Source organism: Humulus lupulus, chromosome 5, assembly GCF_963169125.1.
Source record: "Humulus lupulus chromosome 5, drHumLupu1.1, whole genome shotgun sequence".
NCBI classification, from domain to species: Eukaryota; Viridiplantae; Streptophyta; class Magnoliopsida; order Rosales; family Cannabaceae; genus Humulus; species Humulus lupulus.
The window spans coordinates 98320195-98338351 of record NC_084797.1 but is presented as its reverse complement, the minus strand read 5'-3'; positions in this window follow the sequence as shown (position 1 = coordinate 98338351).

Here is an 18157-nt window from a genome sequence, read left to right as displayed (position 1 = left end):
CAAATCATCAATCAGATACTCAGCAGGTCACATCACTCACATAATCAATGACATCAATCTGTAAACCAATAATCAATTATCCGGATAATAAGCATGCCATAATCATCTAGAAGTAGCGAGCTAATGACACATTTATAACTCACAAAGTAATGGCTCTAAGGTAGTAAGGCATTACACCTGCAATAGGGTTCGAAGCGGTAGACCTCACGAGCAAACTGCGGCATAAAGGTGCCCTGCAGCGGATTCTCAAGAACTACGGCGTGGAAGATAGCGAAATACTGGTGCACCTAACTTGGGAGGATGAGAGAGCGCATGAGAGCATTCATGGGCTCGAACCCGGGAGTGCCTCTCATCTTCAAGCAGGTGCAGCCCTTTCGTTGCACCAGTTATATGTTAGCTTTCTCAAGCTTTCCGGCATAGCTCCTTTCCAATTATCCCTGAATGGATATCGGGTGCTAGCAGGGTTGTACGTATTGTACAAGGGGTAGAATTGGCCTACTTCGACCCCAGCCAAAATACTGTACATCTACAGTTTCCGCCAATGTGCGAAGAAGGGTGAAAAGGGGGATATTACACCCTGATGAAGCACACGGTTCCACGGAGAGGCTACAAGGTCCAGTGCAGCAACACGAATCATGCCCGAGCCTACAAGGACCAGTTCTTTTGGACAGATGGCTTCCTGACAAGGACCAAACACACACTACTTCTAGACTTTGCGACAGTTGGTTAGTACTTCTGTCCTTGTGAAAATTAGTACGATGATGTTTAGTTCACGACTCATCCTTGTCCGCGTCATCTTAATCAAGTATGTTTCATCATACCCCGTTCATTGACTCTTTTGACGTAAGACTTCGGACGATGGGATCCATTCTCCCTGAGGAGCTAGAGCTCAGATTCCTTGTCATAGACATCCACCTCAGATGATATAGGCTGTTGCAAGCGAGGCAAAGTATAAATCTGGTAGTGTTAACCGAATTCTGGGATTCGAAACAATCTCAGAAAGAGGCAAGGCTATACACGGAGTACATGGTGGCCAAGGCACAATACCAGTATTTACAATGTCTTTGTGAGGAGAATAAGGAGAGCGTCCTCGCCATTAAGGCAGCTGTGAAGGCGAAGGAAGACTAGGAACTCGAGGTGGAGCTCGAGGCAGGAATCAGATCGTCTTCCATGCAACAAGGTAAATCTCCGATTACACTTTACTACCCTAGGCGTGTAGGGGAGGGTACTAGTCCCAACCATTTATTATTTTTTCCTTCCCTTATTGAATGTGGCCAAGTCTCGTAGTGTCGCTGGTCCGCGGATGAGTACCAAGATTACTAGGATCTCATCGACGTGTTCCTCCACAACCTGAGGAGGAAGAGGCACCCTCAAGGCTTCGTGCCTCTTGATGAGTCGACGGCCATGCACACCTCCTGTTTTTGTCAGTATGAAACCAACTTAATGCAGGAGATGGGTCATCTCGTACGCAAATTTGCTAATACCGTCCTCCATTCCGAGGAGCCTGATCGTGGTGGGGCTCCTGGGGAGTTTTATCTTTCTTTTCCGCACATGTTTTATTCTATTGTGGTTTTCCTTTCATTTATTGGGACTAACCAGGGTGTTGCCTTTGTGCAGACAGTATGGGCATTTCTGACTTTGTGCATTCAAAATGTCAAAGGGTGTCGGGGCCTTCTGAGATCGACGTATCAATGGCTCTAACAGCGGTGCCCACGCCCTCGTCGACTGCCCCAACACCCTCTGCCGCTGCTCCAACGGCCCCTACCCCGAGCGCAACAGTTGCTGGTGAGGTCATTAACCTCAAGACCTCCTCTCCCCGAGATGAGAGATTCCCCGGGAAAGGCAAAGAGACCCCTTCCAACCCCCCTCAATCCAAGGTCCCCCGGTTGGTCATCTTCCTGGAGCATTATGAAGATGATGACTCGAAGATGCACAGGGAGGTCACTAAGTACTACAACACTCGTATCGGGGAAGGAAACGAGAGTGACCGACTATTGACCGAATACTTGTGCGAGGACTAGCTGAAGGAACTCGTCGTTCCTCTTCGTTATGAAGAGCTGGAACCTCTCCTTGTGGGGAGAATAGGGGACAAGGCCTTCCACTCGGCACGGAGCTTATGCAGGGACTAGTGGCATCTTTATGCGAGATGTCTGCTGGCAGCTTCGTCGTTGCGGCAGTGACATGAAGTGGCACTGGTGGCAACCAGCCGCCACGCCTCCACGAGGGTAAATCTTGATTTATGTTCAAGTTTATTGAATATTTTCTATCTTTTTGGTTGATTTGGTGTTCTGATTTTATAGACTACGGCCCTAAATCAAAGACTCGGAGACTTAGTACTGATGCGGTCTCTCTAGCTGAAGAAGACTCGGGAGGAGCTGGCTCGGGTCCAGGTGGAGCTTGCTCAACTCCAGGAGACCGCAGTCCCCCTAGAGTAACATTCGTGGCTCCAAAAAGAGGTGGAGGACACCAGGGCCCATGTTCGAGAGGTGGAGGACCAACTGGTCATGAAGAGGTCGAGGTTGTCTGCCTTGGAGGAAACATCCTCCAAGTTACTGGAAGATGCCGCAAGCCGCACGCGGACCATGGAGGAGGAACTGTCCCAAGTCCATGAGGAGCTTCGGTTGAGCCAGGTGGAGTTTGAAGCCCATGTCGGTGAGCTAGAGAAAGCCAAATGAGAACTGGCCTAAGATCTCGACATGATGGCTGAGGACATGCTCTTCGTTGCGTGGCAAAGCAACAGAGACATGGACCTCTCATTCACAGAGGATCCCAACATGAGGACTTAAGTTCGAGGCACGTCTTGAGGCAGACATTTCCCACGCGTCTCAAGAGAGAGAGGCCTTGGCAGCGAGTCAGACTCTCGATGATACCCAGTGATCGAGTTGGTGGTAGAGGTGCCACGTGGCGAGGGCCACCCAGTAACTTTGCCTTATCTATAACTTTTTCCTTTTTTAAACTAAATAGGCCTGCATGCCATAGCTTTTCTGGGTATAAACAACCCCCGCTTGAGCCCCCGAGCACAAATGTAATTATTTTACTGTTTAAGAACTATGCAGCTTGCCTTACTTTTTCATTTGGTTTGGTTCTATGAATTCATCGTAACCTAATTTCCATGAGAATAAGCATTCAAACCACTTTAAACACTTAGTTATATAAATTCAATGTAGCACGACTGCCACAAGGACAAGAACTCAAATTGTTTTAAACACTTGGTTCTGTAAATTCAACGTAACATGACTGCCACGAGAACAAGAACTCAAATCGTTTTGAACACTTGGTTCTATAAATTCAACGTAACATGACTTCCACGAGAACAAGAACTCAAATCACTTTAAGCACCTAGTTCTATAAATTCAACGTAGCATGACTGCCACGAGAACAAGAACTCAAACCACTTTAAACACCTGTAACTATAAATTTAACGTAACATGACTGCCACGAGAACAAGAACTCAAACCACTTTAGAAACCTGGTTCTATAAATTCAACGTAACATGATTGCCACGAGAACAAGAACTCAAACAGTTTTAAAAGTGATTCCAGCATTTAGTGTCTCTTGTAGGCTCATAGTCCTAGAAGTAACTTTAACGCAAATTTTATTATTGGTCCTAACTCGGCATCCTGTGTCCCCACAATCAAAAAATTCAGGCTTTCAGGGGTCCTTGCACTTGAAACCGCCTGCCCCCCGAGTATGCACTACTTGGGAGGTTAGCCAGGGGTTTCAACACTGCTTTCCAAGTGCACATCTCATCATTTCCATATCGTCTCACACCTCCTTGGGCTCAACGTACTCGGGAGGTGATGTTAACGAGGTGCCTAAGCACAAATGGCTCGGGCATCCATCCACATCTCACAGATTAGGATTTGATTATTACTCCTCGGGCGCGCGCTGTCCTCGGGAGGTAACCTGAATCTCTAAGTTCGCATTACACTAGGCTTTCTCCAGGTTTTCAAGCTATGGGATATAACGATGCTAGGGGTGCTTCGCTCGTCAACTAGCCTGTAACGCCCTGGATAGCCAAGACCGCTACACTGTGTAATTATAAATGTGCAGGACTTGCTAATCAAGTCATTAATTTAAAAACGTGTCACTAATCATGTATGAGCTAGGGTTAAAAGGTTTTGGTCTCAAAAGTTTCACTTTATATAATTAAACAGTTACATACTCGGGATCCCAAAAGAAACAGAGTTTAAAATTTGGATTACAGACTCCCCAAAATATAGAAAATTGCCAGCCATACTAAGGCAAAATGAAAATTTTTGAGTCTCGCGTCCCTGCCTAAACCTCAACCATGGCGGCTGAGCAACTAGTCATGTACATTCCGCTCGCAGAGCTCTCCAAATCAGGGCTGATCAAGTTTTCCCTTGCCTTTACCTGCACCACGTAGCACCCATGAGCCAAGGCCCAGCAAGAAAACATAATACACATCACATACAGTATCAACAAACAATTAACCCTTTAAAACATGTTAAAACACTCAATACTCATGTTAATCCTATAGCATGTATTCAGATTCCAAGATACAAGTAAACATCATTAATAATCAAATACACAATAATCAGGGCTGACAACTTAGGCCGCACCCTCTGTTTAACCCACTGACTCCGACCCGCTTAAACCGAGCCCAGTGCATAATAAGCTGTCCTCGGGTACCAGTGGCCGAGCCGTGCCCTGTGCGCTAGTTTAACCTTGGCACGCTTAGGCCGTTGGTTTACTATTTACATGGCATAATACCATTCTTTCAAGCATACATACTAGGGAGCCCTTAGTCCCGTTACAAATATACTACCAGGTGCAATTTTCTTACCTTTAACTTCTTCTTCGTTTATTAATTACAAGCGACGTCCCTCGAGCACGATCCATTCCCGAGCCCTAGCTTTAACACCTAATCATAACCAAGACATTAGGTTCCATTAATATTCAAATATAGGTTTTCGGGGACAAAACTAACTTCCGGGACATCGAATTCCACCAAGCACGGTGGTGAAATCGATCCCGAGCACTCTAGGCTAGACTCCCGTGCTTTAAAACCCTAAATGTTCAGATACACACCTAAGGGCTGCGGCCCTTGAAGCTTAGCCATGGCCCTGCCCTAAAAACAGAACCAAGGCCACCCCTGAAAGAAGACACGCACCGTGGCCCTTGCTTTGGGCGCCGCAACACTTATCCCTAGCCGAGCCTCCCTGGCTCCTTTGCATCCTAGGGCCGCAGCGCTCTAGAACAGAGTCACGGCCCTTCCCTTCGTGCCCAGAAATTCCACCATTTTCAACCTCTAAACCTTACCCAAAATCATCCCAAAGCTTCCTAATTTAAAACCAATTAATCCCAACACTTTTAGAATGACTCTAACAGCATAATTCAACTGAAAGCCTAACTTAAAACTCATGGAAATCCCATCTTCAATTTCTGAAACTCAAGAACTTCAAACACTAAAACCCACCACACAAACTCAGACTGAAACCTCTAAATCATGAATTAGAGCTTACCTCTTCTGCTGAACCACTTTTCTATGGAAAATCCAAGTCAATTCCCAAGCTTTTCCACCTTAATTCTATCCTTAACATCAAAATTACAACTATCTCACTACTCAGCCATAACACAGAATTTCTAACCAAAAGAAAGGAATTCAATGCTTACCTTAGTACTGATTAGATTTCCTGGATGATTCTTGAGCTAAGCCTATAAATCACTCCTTCAATCCACTGAATTCCAGCTGAATTCCTCTAAAATTTTCAGTGTTTTCTTGTGTTTTCCTTGAGAGAGAAGAGAGAGAAAAGGGCTGAGAAAAAGAGTCGGTCTTATTTTTGTTCTACTGTTTTCCTTTAATTCAGTTTACCCTTATCCCGTTAAGTCAATCCCGAGGCCTGGGGTGCTGGAACCGTCCCCAAGGGCAAAACGGTAAAATTCTCCAATATTCCCGCCTAGACTTCCTAACCTCAAATATATCTCCATAAATTTATTTTCATAACCCGATAGTATAAATAACTACCCGATACTTAAAATACCCCTGACTTATCCAAAGTCAACTGCTAAGCCCCATTGTGACTTTACCCGCTATCTAGCCCTAGGATCGCCTTGTGTCGTGCTCTGCGAACCTATCCACATAATAATGTGGTTCTCACAAATACCATATATATATCACATTAACATCAATATAATCATACAAGCATTATTAATCATATAATTATGCATTTAAGTCAATAAACTCACTCAAATCACATTTAACTCAATTATGCCCTCCCGGCACACTAATCAAGGCCCTTAAGCCTTAATAGCAAATTTGGGGTCGTTACATAGCCAAGCTCCCCATGTCACGGATTTCTCGGGGACCAAGTACGGGGTACTCGGTCTTCCGTTCACATCTCGAGATCAAGAGACTTGGTCAGAGCTCCTCGGGCTTGGTGTCCATGGGAGGTAACAAAAGTATATTCTCGCGCTACTAAGATTATCTAGCTCCTAGGTGCTAGGCTTACTCCTCTTGATGATCTTAGTTTCCTAGGTCTTTCCCTGTGAGGTGTGATGTTGCCTTAACCCCATGCCCCCCAAGTGATCGGAGACTAGTCTGGATCACTTGTCCAGGTGAGCGGGTGCTTTTACATAGCATTAATAGAATAAAGGAAACCAAAAAATATAAGCAGACAATAAATTTCTTACTGTGTTTTACATACACGGTTTCCATTAAATATGCCTGAAGACTACAAGGGGTACTACATAAATAAATAATGTTTGCTCATATCACTGGTAATATCGGCGAAGATGCTCGGCATTCTAGGTATGAGGAATCAGCTCCCCACTTAGTCGGGCTAACTTGTATGTTCCCGAACACACAATGCTCTCGACTTGGTATGGACTTTCCCAGTTAGGTCTCAGTACTCCTGCACCGGGGTCTCAGATGGCTAAGAAGAATCTTCGCAACACCAGATCTCTGACCCCAAACTTTATATCCTTCACGTTGGAGTTAAAGTACCTAGCTACCTTCTGTTGGTAGGACGCTACTCAAAGCTGAGAAGCTTCGTGCAGTTCCTCCACGAGGTCCAGGGATTCTCGAAGTAAAGCATGGTTTGTAGTCGAGTCATACATATCCCATCGGTGTGTGGAGATTGCTACCTCAACTGGGAGCATAGCCTCATATTTGTAGGCCATCGATAAGGGCGAATGGCCAGTGGAGGTCCTGGCAGTGGTGCGGTAGCTCCACAATGCCCTAGGCAGCTCCTCGGGCCAAGCTCCTTTTGCTTGCTCCAGCCTTTTCTTCAAAGTGGACTTGAGTGTCTTGTTAACTGCTTCCACTTGGTCATATGCCTACGGATGGGCCACAGAGGAGAAGCTTTTGATCACTCCATGCCATTGACAGAAGTCCGTGAATACTTCACTATCGAACTGCGATCCGTTGTTAGAGACTATCTTCCTCGGGAGCCCATACCGACAAACTATGTTCTTGATGACAAAGTCTAAGGCCTTTTTAGAGGTGATCGTAGCAAGTTGCTCAGCCTCGACCCACTTCATGAAGTAGTTGACGGCCACTATGGCATATTTCACTCCTCCCTTCCATGTAGGTAGGGACCCAATAAGGTCGGTGCCCCATATAGCAAAAGACCATTGGCTGGTCATCTGTGTAAGCTCATTTGGAGGCGCTCGAGGGATGTTGGCGAAGCACTGGCACTTGTCGCATTTCTTGACATAATCCATTGCGTCTCCATTCATGGTGAACCAAAAGGATCCTTGCCTTAAGATTTTTTTGGAAAGGCTATGCCCCCCAGCGTGATCTCCGCAAAAACTCTCGTGTACTTCTCGGAGTATCAGACTGGCTTCTTGATTGAACACACACCAAAGCAAAGGCATAGAGTAACCTCACCGATAAAGCCTATTATCCATGATTATGTACCTCGGTACTTGATAAAGAAACTTCCAAGCTGCCTTCTTATCTTGGGGCAACTCCCCGGAGACGAGATATTTGACTATTAGCTCCATACACCCTTCTTGGGGTTGTATAGACTCCACCTCGTCTGGAGCTGAGATACTCGAAGACTCCAAGTAATCAATGGGGACCACATTGATCAACTCAGCATCTTTGGTTGTTGCCAGCTTAGCCAGGGCGTCAGCATTGGAATTCTGCTCTCGCGGTACCTGCTGAATAGTGAATCTTCGGAAGTTATGCAACATTTCTTGAGCCTTTGTTAGGTACGCTGCCATCTTTGTTCCCATGGCCTGATACTAAAAACTCAGAGGAAAAAATCTTATTATTATTTTGATAGAATTAGAGCCTTTAAATAGGCAAATACAGGGTATATGACATCTGTCAATATTATACAAAATATTCTAGACTATTCTAATCCCTAAGAATGAGGAACAAAATTATCTAAACTAGGAAACAAATATATTTGCTGATAATTAAAAATAATTAAGACAATATATTACAAATAATTTATATAATTCCAAATCTTTGCTGATTTGGTTCTGATTTTCGACACTCCCCCACACGCTGGACAGAAAATATTTTTCATGGACAGCTTGCCAATTAAATATTCGAACTACTTGGTTGGTAACCCTTTAGTGAGAATGTCTGCAATCTGATCTGTAGTGGGGACATAAGGCATACAAATGAGTCTGTTCTCCGATTTCTCTTTTATAAAATGTTTGTCAATTTCCACATGTTTGGTTCAATCATGAAGAACAGAATTGTGAACTATTAAGATAGCTGATTTGTTATCACAGTAAACCTTCATTGGTGATTGAATTCCCCTCTTTAGTTCTTCAAGAAGTTTTTTAATCCATAATATCTCACAAATGCCAAGTGCAACTGCTCTAAATTTAGCTTCAGTGCTACTTCGTGCCACCATGCATTGTTTCTTACTACGCAAAGTAACTAAGTTTCCTCCCACAATGGTGCAGTAGCCCGAGGTTGATCTTTTGTCAATGACGCTTCCTGCTCAATCAGTATCTGTGTAAACTTCTACTCCAAGAGTATCGTTCTTTCTAAACAACAACCCTTTTCCTGAAGTGCCTTTTAAGTACCTTTTTTACTGCATCAAAATTTTCTACTCCAGGAGAATGCATGAATTGACTTACGACACTTACTGTAAAGGCAATATCGTTGGGTTTGAGACAAGTATATGAGTTTTCCCACTAATCGTTGATACTGCTCTTTATCCACATGTGCATCTGAACTTTTAGGCTGAAGCTTTATATTGTATTCCATAGGTGTTTCAGCAGGTTTACATCCAAGTAGACCTATTTCTTTTAACAAATCCATAACATACTTGCGTTGTGAGACAACAAGCCCTTCTTTAGACCTTGCAAACTCCATACCAAGAAAATATTTTAGGTTTCCAAGATCTTTGACTTCAAAATCTTTTGACAACAATTTTTCAATCTCTGCAAGTTTTGTGTAGTCATCCCCTGTCAAAACTATATCATCAACATAGACGATAAGCACCGCTATTTTTCCACTTCTCGAGTGTTTGTAGAACATGTTGTCATCATCTTGACTCTGGTTTTAGCCATGTCTTTTTACAGCCTTCCCAAAACATTCAAACCAAGCCTTTGGTGACTACTTAAGGCCATACAAAGATTTTTTTTAGTTTACATACCTTTCCATTTTAAAATTTTCCTTCAAATCCTGGAGGTAACTCCATGAACACCTCCTCTTCTAGTTCACCATTTAGAAATGCATTTTTAATGTCCAGCTGAAATAAGGGCCAGTTATGATGAACTGCTAGAGAAAGTAAGATGCGAACTAAGTTTAACTTAGCAACAGGAGAAAATGTCTCCTGGTAATCTATGCCATAGGTTTGAGTAAAGCCTTTTGCCACTAGCCTCGCTTTGTATCTCTCTATGTTTCCATTTGATTTGTATTTGACTATAAAGACCCATTTACACCCGACTGTTTTCTTCCCTTGTGGTAGATCGACCACTTCCCATGTCATATTTTTATGGAGAGCTTTCACTTCTTCTAAAACTGCTATCTTCCAATCCGGATCATCTAATGCTTCCTGAATGTTTCTTGGTACAAACACATGAGAAATATTAGAAGTAAATCCTCTATGAGTTTCTGATAATCTATGGTAGGATAGATATTTTGCAATAGGATGTTGGGTACATGACTAAGTTCCTTTTCTAAGTGCAATAGGTTGATTTAGATCAGAAAAAATAGGATTATTGGAATTTTTAGGAGAAGAATCACCTGAGGTATCCAAGAGACTAGTTTTTGGAGGAGACGATTGGGGTGGAATAATCAGTTGATCTTCATTAGTTTGATGAAATCATCGTCTAGTGTAAACACGAAGTTCAAGATTATTTGGTTGTACTTATGCTTGTGTCTCAACATGCGAATGACTCAAATCATCAACATTTTCATGGGTTGGAACATTGGAAACATCATTTAGAATCTGGTTGTTGTTTTGGTAATCAGATAATGAGTAAATCCTAGGAATAGGAGTAGTGGTATTTAAATCCCAAAATTTATCTTCATAACTTCCCTCTCCCTAAAGATGAGTTTTTTCAAGATAAGGTTGCTTTTCAAGAAATATTACATCCATGCTGACATGAATTTTTTTTTGTTACTGGATTCCAGCATTTATATCCTTTTTTATTTGAAGCATACCCCAAAAAAATGAATTTTTCTTCTCTAGGATCTAACTTGAAGCAAAATTTTGAAGGAATATGAACAAAAACCATGCAACCAAATATTTTTAAATCAGGTTTAGAGGTTAAGCGACTTGCTGGAAAATTCTTTTGAAAACAACTCAAGGGGGTTTGATAGTTCAAAACTCGGTTAGGCATTCTATTTATTAAATAACATGAAGTTAAAACAGCTTCACTCCACAAATACTTAGGTACGTTCATAGAAAACATTAGAGCTTGACTTACTTCAAGTAAATGAAAATTTTTACGTTCAGCAATATCGTTTTGTTGAGGGGTGACACAACATGTGGATTGGTGAATAATGCCTTTAGACCGTAAGAAAGGTCCTAAGTATTGATTAAAATACTCAATGCCATTATCAGTTCGAAGAATGCTTATTTTACTTTGAAATTGGTTTTCAATCATTTTATGAAATTATTTAAACAAATATTCAACTTCAGATTTAGCATTCATAAGATAAACCCAACATAATCGAGTATGATCATCAATGAAAGTGGCAAACCATTTTTTTCCAGAAAAATTTGTAACCTTTGAAGCTCCCCAAACATCACTGTGAATTAGATAAAAAGGACGAGACATGCGATATCCAATAGGTTTATAAGAATTACGATGACTTTTAGATTGTTATCCCTCAAAAATAGAAGGATGACATGGCGAATGAGAATGCGACACGTGACATCACAAATCAGGGTAAAACGACAAAGTATTGAGAAAAGACTGGCGAGCAAAAAAGATAGGTCCAGGACCTATAGGGAAGTCGACCAAGCCTAAACCCCCTAGGGGTGGTCGGCCTGACCCCTACCCCTAGGGGTGGTCGACCTAAGCAAGCCCAAGAGTCCTAGGGGTGGTCGGCCTGACCTCTACCCCAGGGGTGGTCGGCCCCAATGTGTCCAAGAGCCTAGGAGTGGTCGGCCTGACCCCTGCCCCAGGGGTGGTCGGCCCCAGTATGCCCAAGGACCCCTAGGGGTGGTCGGCCTGACCCCAACCCCTAGGGTGGTTGGCCTGACATGCTCAAGAACTACCTGGGTGGTCGGCCCACCCTATTCTTCATAGGGTGGTCTACCTTAACCCTAAGTACACTTCACTGAGAAATACTCACTCTCGTTCAAACTGAGATCAACAGGCCTATCACCCAGAAGGTCACAAGCCTAGCACCCGGAGGATCAACAGGTCCAGCACCCAGAAGGTCACGGGCCTAGCACCTAAGCTTGGGTCGTCGGACCTAGAACCTAAGTCTCATATACCAACAGAGACTTAACATCTTCCCAAAGGTTTCTATCGTGCATTATCCACCACTATCTAGAGAAACAACGAGAAGACCCACGATCTCATAATCATGGGGAGGTGGACATGTATCTCCACTACCTGATAATCATGTACCAAACCACAATCTCATTATTACTGGTCATGTAATAGTCCTTGGGTACTATAAATGAAGACCCAGGGCTTCATTTCAAGGGATCGCTTTTTCTGAACTTTTTGAGATCTGAAGAATATTTGGGGAGAAATTCTGGGCAAATTAGAAATGAGTCAATGCTTTTGTTCCTCAGTGTAATTGTCAAGTGATTCAATACTAAAATCTAGGTGGATTAGGTTATTACTTTTCATCAGATTAGGGCTGAACCACTATAAAATTTATGGTGTTTGTTTAAGATATTCGTACTCTGTCTTTTATTATATTTATTTCGTTCAAAAGGTGTCGTATACTGTATATACGAATGTTGGCCAATTTCATAGGTCAACATAGATAAATAGCAATGTTCACAATAAAGAGACTTTAAATCCACACCTTTAAACAAACTAGGAAATAGATTTTTCAAATAGAGAAAACTAGGGTGCCCTAACCGTTGATGCCAAAGCATTATTGTTTCATAAGTAGAACTAGTACTACAACTTAGACCTTGAACTTGTTCGCACTCATGAAAATCATCAAAATCATAGAGGCCATTGATCATTTTAGCATTGCCAATCGTCTTCCCCGAAATCAAGTTCTGAAACTCACAGTAAGAATCAGAGAAAACAACACGACAATTAGAGTCTTTTGATAGCTGGCTAACAGAAAGAAGGTTGCAAGACAATTTAGGGACATGAAGAACAGATTTTAATTCAATATTATTGGATATGTTTACAGATCCTTTCCAGCAACTAGTGAAAAACTACCATCTCCAACGCGAACTTTGTTATGTCCCGAACAAGGAAAATAGGAGTTAAAAATGTAGAATTATTTGTCATATGGTCGGAGGCACCAGAATCGATGATCCAAGGTGAAAACAATAGAGAGCTAGAAAGAGCATTCAAATTTCTACCTGTTTGTGCCAAAGCAACTTGAGGAGTACTATATTGTGGATCAGAATTTAGCAATTTCAGAAGTTGTTCAAGCTGTTCTTTGCTGAGAATTTGGTTCAGATTGGAGGCTTCGTGTGCAGCTGGAGTAGGACGGTGGTTCTTCTCTCCGCCACCTCTAGTGCTCTTCCAATCATCCGGTTTTCCATGTAACTTCCAGCATGTCTCACGAGTATGTCTTGGTTTGTTGCAATAATCACACCAAACACATGCTCGACCATTAAAAGATGGTTGTTTTTCAGAGAAACGAGAATTATTAGCATCAGAAATAAGGGCAGAATTTTCAAGTGGTTCACCTGATTTTTTTCCCAGCATGACATTCCGACGACTTTCTTCACACCTAACTTCAGAGAACACTTTGCCTATTTGGGGTAAGGGCTGTCTACTAATGATACATCCATGAACCTCATCGAATTCGACTCTAAGTCCATCAAGAAATTTGAAGATCCGATCATCCTCCATATTTTTTTATGGTGAGCGAGATCCTTTGTGCTCTCCCATTCATAGTCATCAAACAAATCGAGATGCTGCCATATTCTCATTAGAGAATTAAAGTATTTTGTCACATCATCTTCTCCTTGTTGAGTCTTTCCAAGTCTCAGTTGCAGTTCAAATATTTGGGACTGATTTCCCAAATTTGAATACATTTGGGTCACCTTATCCCATAATTCTTTTGCTGTGGAAAAACACATATAGTTAGCACTAATATCTTCATTCATAGAATTGACTAACCAGGCCATAATCATGGAGTTTTCAGCATCCCAAACATCATAGTTGGGGTCAGTTTTTTCAGGCACCTTAATGTCTTCAGTTAGATAACCAATCTTGCCTCTTCCACACACATACATCCTCACTGATTGTGACCACAGCAAGAAATTTTTCCCATTCAGTCGTATGGTAGTGATCTGGACAGAGTAGGGATTCAGAGTGGGCTATTTTAGTGGTTGCGGTTTAAGAAGAGGCCATTAGAACAGCAGGGATGGCAGCAGTGTTTTCAGAAATTTCAGACATGTTTTTATAGTGGCTAACTGAGACCTAAACAGAGGCTAAAATGGCTTGGAAAGAACCTGTCTCTGATACCATAAAAACTCAGAGGAAAAAATCTGAATATTATTTTGATAGAATTAGAGCCTTTAAATAGGAAAATACAGGGTATATGACATCTGTCAATATTCTACAAAATATTCTAGACTATTGTAATCCCTAAGAATGAGGAACAAAATTATCTAAACTAGGAAACAAATATCTTTGCTGATAATTACAAATAATTTATATAATTCCAAATCTATGTTGATTTGGTTCTGATTTTCAACAGATACTCTCCGAGGACCTGGTTCACAACGAGTTGGGAATCGCTAAAAATCTTGAGGCCTTTGGCCTTGAGCTCTTGTGCCATGCAAAGCCCAGCGATTAAGGCTTCGTACTCCGCTTCATTGTTAGAGGTGCTAAACCCAAAGAGGAGCGCACTGTGCACTCTATGCCCCTCAGGAGAAACCAAAATAAGTCTAGCCCCGACACCATTTTTCGTTCGAAGACCCATCAACGAACAGCTTCCAGGCAGGTTCGACCATTGGGGTACCCTCAGTCTTCTCTTGATTCCCTGTGCACTCGGTGATGAAATCAGTGAATGCCTGACCTTTTGTGGTAGTCCTCGGATGGTAGGTGATGTCGAACTGACTTAACTCCACCGATCACTTCAAGAGTCTTCCCGGTGACTCTGGTTTTTGAAGGACTTTCTTGAGGGGATGGTTTGTAAGAACTTTAATGGGATGCGCCTGGAAGTATGGTCTTAGCTTTTGAGAGGCAACCATTAAGAAAAATGTTAACTTCTCCATCAGCGAGTATCTAGACTCTGCCCCGAGGAGTCTTTTACTAACATAATAGACGGGTTATTGAACGTAGCTTTCTTCCCGCACTAGTGCAACACTGATGGCATCCTCTGAGACAACCATATAAAGCAGGAAAGGCTCTCCTTCTACTTGCTTGGACAAAATCAGAGGATTATCCATGTGCGCCTTGAGTTGTTGGAATGCCTGTTTGCACTCTTTTGACCACTCAAATTTCTGACTTCCTCAGAGGACATTAAAGAAAGGGATGCATTTGTCCGTTTCCTTGTAGAAAAAATGGATCAAAGTTGCGATCCTCCCTGTCAGGCTCTTAAATGTCTTTATGCTTTTGTGGAGATGGCATATCGATTAGGGCCTTAATCTTCTCGGGGTTCGCTTTAATTCCTCGAGCACTGACAATGAAGCCTAGGAACTTACCAGAGGCAACCCCAAATATGCACTTTTGGGGGTTTAATTTCATTTCAAACCAGCGGAGCACTATGAAAACCTCATTCAAGTCGCCCACATGGTCAGGGGCGGTCCTAGACTTGACCAACATGTCATCCACATAAACCTCCATGTTTTTCCCCAATTGGTTCTTGAACACCTTGTTAACCAGCCTCTGGTAGGTGGCACCGACATTTTTCAGTGTGAAAGGCATCATAAGGTAATAGTAGACACCCTTATTGGTCTGAAAGCTAGTATGCTCCTGGTCTGCGACGTACATGGATATCTAGTTATATCCCGAGTATGCGTCCATGAACGACAACAACTCGTCGCCAGAGGTGGTGTCGACCATCTGGTCTATCTTGGGGAGCGAAAAGCAGTCATTCGGACAAGCCTTGTTAAGGTCTGAGAAATCAATACATGTCCTCCAAGTGTCATTTGGCTTAGGCACAATAACAGGATTGGACAGCCACCTGGGGTATTGGCATTCTCGGATAAATCCATTATAGAGGAGCTTGTCCACTTTGGCCTTGAGAGCCTCTTTCCGAGTTTGATCAAACGTCCATTGCTTCTGCTGGATGGGAGCAAAGTTAGGATCGATATTCAAGGCGTGGCATGTGATGTTTGGATCAATACCAGCCATGTTAGAATGCGACCATGCAAACACGTCTTGGTTTTCTCGGAGGAAGCTCACCAACGCCTTTCGGACTTCCATTTTCAAGCTTCCCCCAACTTTTATTTTTCTGCCGGGGTGGAGGTATTAAGAACTACCTCCTCCTCCTCTATCGGTTCAATGGATCTCTCCTCTTGAACCCTCGGGTCCAACTCGTCTAACCCAGTCTCCTAGATAGCTTATACCTCCGATGCCTCGGGCTTCTCGGGGCCTTCTTCCTCCACCATCATCACGGGAGTTTTGAGGGAGACATTGTAACAATGTCTTGCCTCTTTCTGGTCTCCGCGGACCGTGCTGATTCCTGCATCCGTGGAGAACTTCATGCACAGATGGCGGATGGAAGTGACGGCTCCAACCTCCACCGGTGCAGGTCGTCCCAAGATGGCGTTGTAGCCGTATTTGAAGGCCTGGCAAGGCACCTCTCCAAGCGTTACAGGGAAATTTATCTGTCCCATTGGGATGAAAGCCTCTTCTGAGAATTTGTAGAGAGTCGAGGTGCACAGGGACAAATCTGTCGTGGTCAGCCCTATCTTCTCGAAGGTTGACTTAAACAGGATGTTCACCGAGCTCCCGTTGTCTACCAGAATCTACGCCACCATTTTGTTTGAGATTTGGCTCTCAATCACCAACGGGTCGTGGTGTGGGAAATGCACTCTCCAAGCATCATCTTCGGATAATGTTATGACTTGGTCAGTCATTCAGGGCATTTGGGCAGGCAACTGAGCCAAAGTCATCACCTCATCATCGTGATTCAAAGCTCGCGCATACCTATTCTGCAATCTTCGGGAGTTACCACACAAGTGGGGTCCTCCCGAGATGGTTCCCACTCATTCATTCACCAGAGGAGGTCCTTGGGCCACTAGATGTTGTGGGACCACAGGAGCAACTGCTGGAACCTATGGAGCAATAGGTGATACGAGCGGTCCTGCCGCGGGGGGTTGTGCCGCGGGGGGTTGTGCCTGCCGCGGGGGGTTGTGCCTGACGCGCTCCACCTTTGGCATATTGGTGGAGGTGTCCCAGCCTGATGAGATTATCGATCTCATCCTTGAGTTGGCAGCATCATTGGTGTGGTGCCCTATGTCGTTGTGAAAACGACAGAATTTTCCAAGGTCCCGCCTTTCCCTATCTCTCCGGATGGGTTGCGGCTTCTTGTAGTGAACGTGTTGCGTCATGGCCATGAAGATGTTTTCTCGGGAGTCTACTAAGTCAGTGTACTTGGAATATTGCGAGACATACTTCTCGCCAGAGGTGGCTCCCTACTCAGCCTGTACAGTTCCACTTCCCTTAGGTCTCTGGCCCTTGCCCTTTCCCTTTCCCTTTCCCCTGCATCTACTACTACTGGGAACTCAACTAGATTTAGTAGGCTGGGATGGAGCAGCAACTCCAGCACTAAATGCAGGTTGAAAAGCACTGTATCCAGTGGGTGTTGCTCAGTACCCTATTGGAGCCATACTGAATCCAGGAGTGGGCACGGTGCTATAACCATAGGGTGAAGCACTTTGGCTGGGTTGGACTCCTCCAAAGCCTAGTTGGATGGGAGTGAAAGTGGAATATTGGATTCACGAAGCCACAGGGCCAAGTGTGGCCAAAGTAGGGTAAGCAGCGGGCACCCCGAACGCCCAAATCTGGGCATCCTCCTAGCTGATATATTCTTGTGCTCGACGAATGAAGTCGTCGAGTCATCGGCATCCCCTCTGCTGGAGGTCATCCCAAAGCAGGGACCCCACATGGATGCCAACTTGTAATGCCATCAGTTGCTGGCTATCATAACCTCTGTTGGTCCTCACTGCTTCCTCCTTGAAGCATTTTATGTATTCCTTGAGAGTCTCGAAGGGCCCTTGTTTTATGTTGGCCAATGCATTGACCTAGAAGCTTACCTTTTGAACTCCTATGAATTATCTTCGGAAGGTAGACGATAACGGATGCCATGATTGAATGGATCCTGGTTGGAGCTTTTTGAACCTCTCATCTGCTGGTCCCGTCAAGGTGATCGGGAACACATGACACTTAGTGTCATCGGAGACGCAATGCACCGACATTAACCTATTGAATTTAGACAGGTGCTTTGTGGGTTCTAAGCCACCATCATAAGGTCGTATGGTCAGAATCTTGAAGCCCTGTGGTAGAGGGGCCCCAACAATGTGAGGAGCACATGGCTCCACTTCTTCGTCTTCCGAGTCAGATTCGCGGCCTTGTCACCTGGCTATTTTGAACATGATCTGCTTCA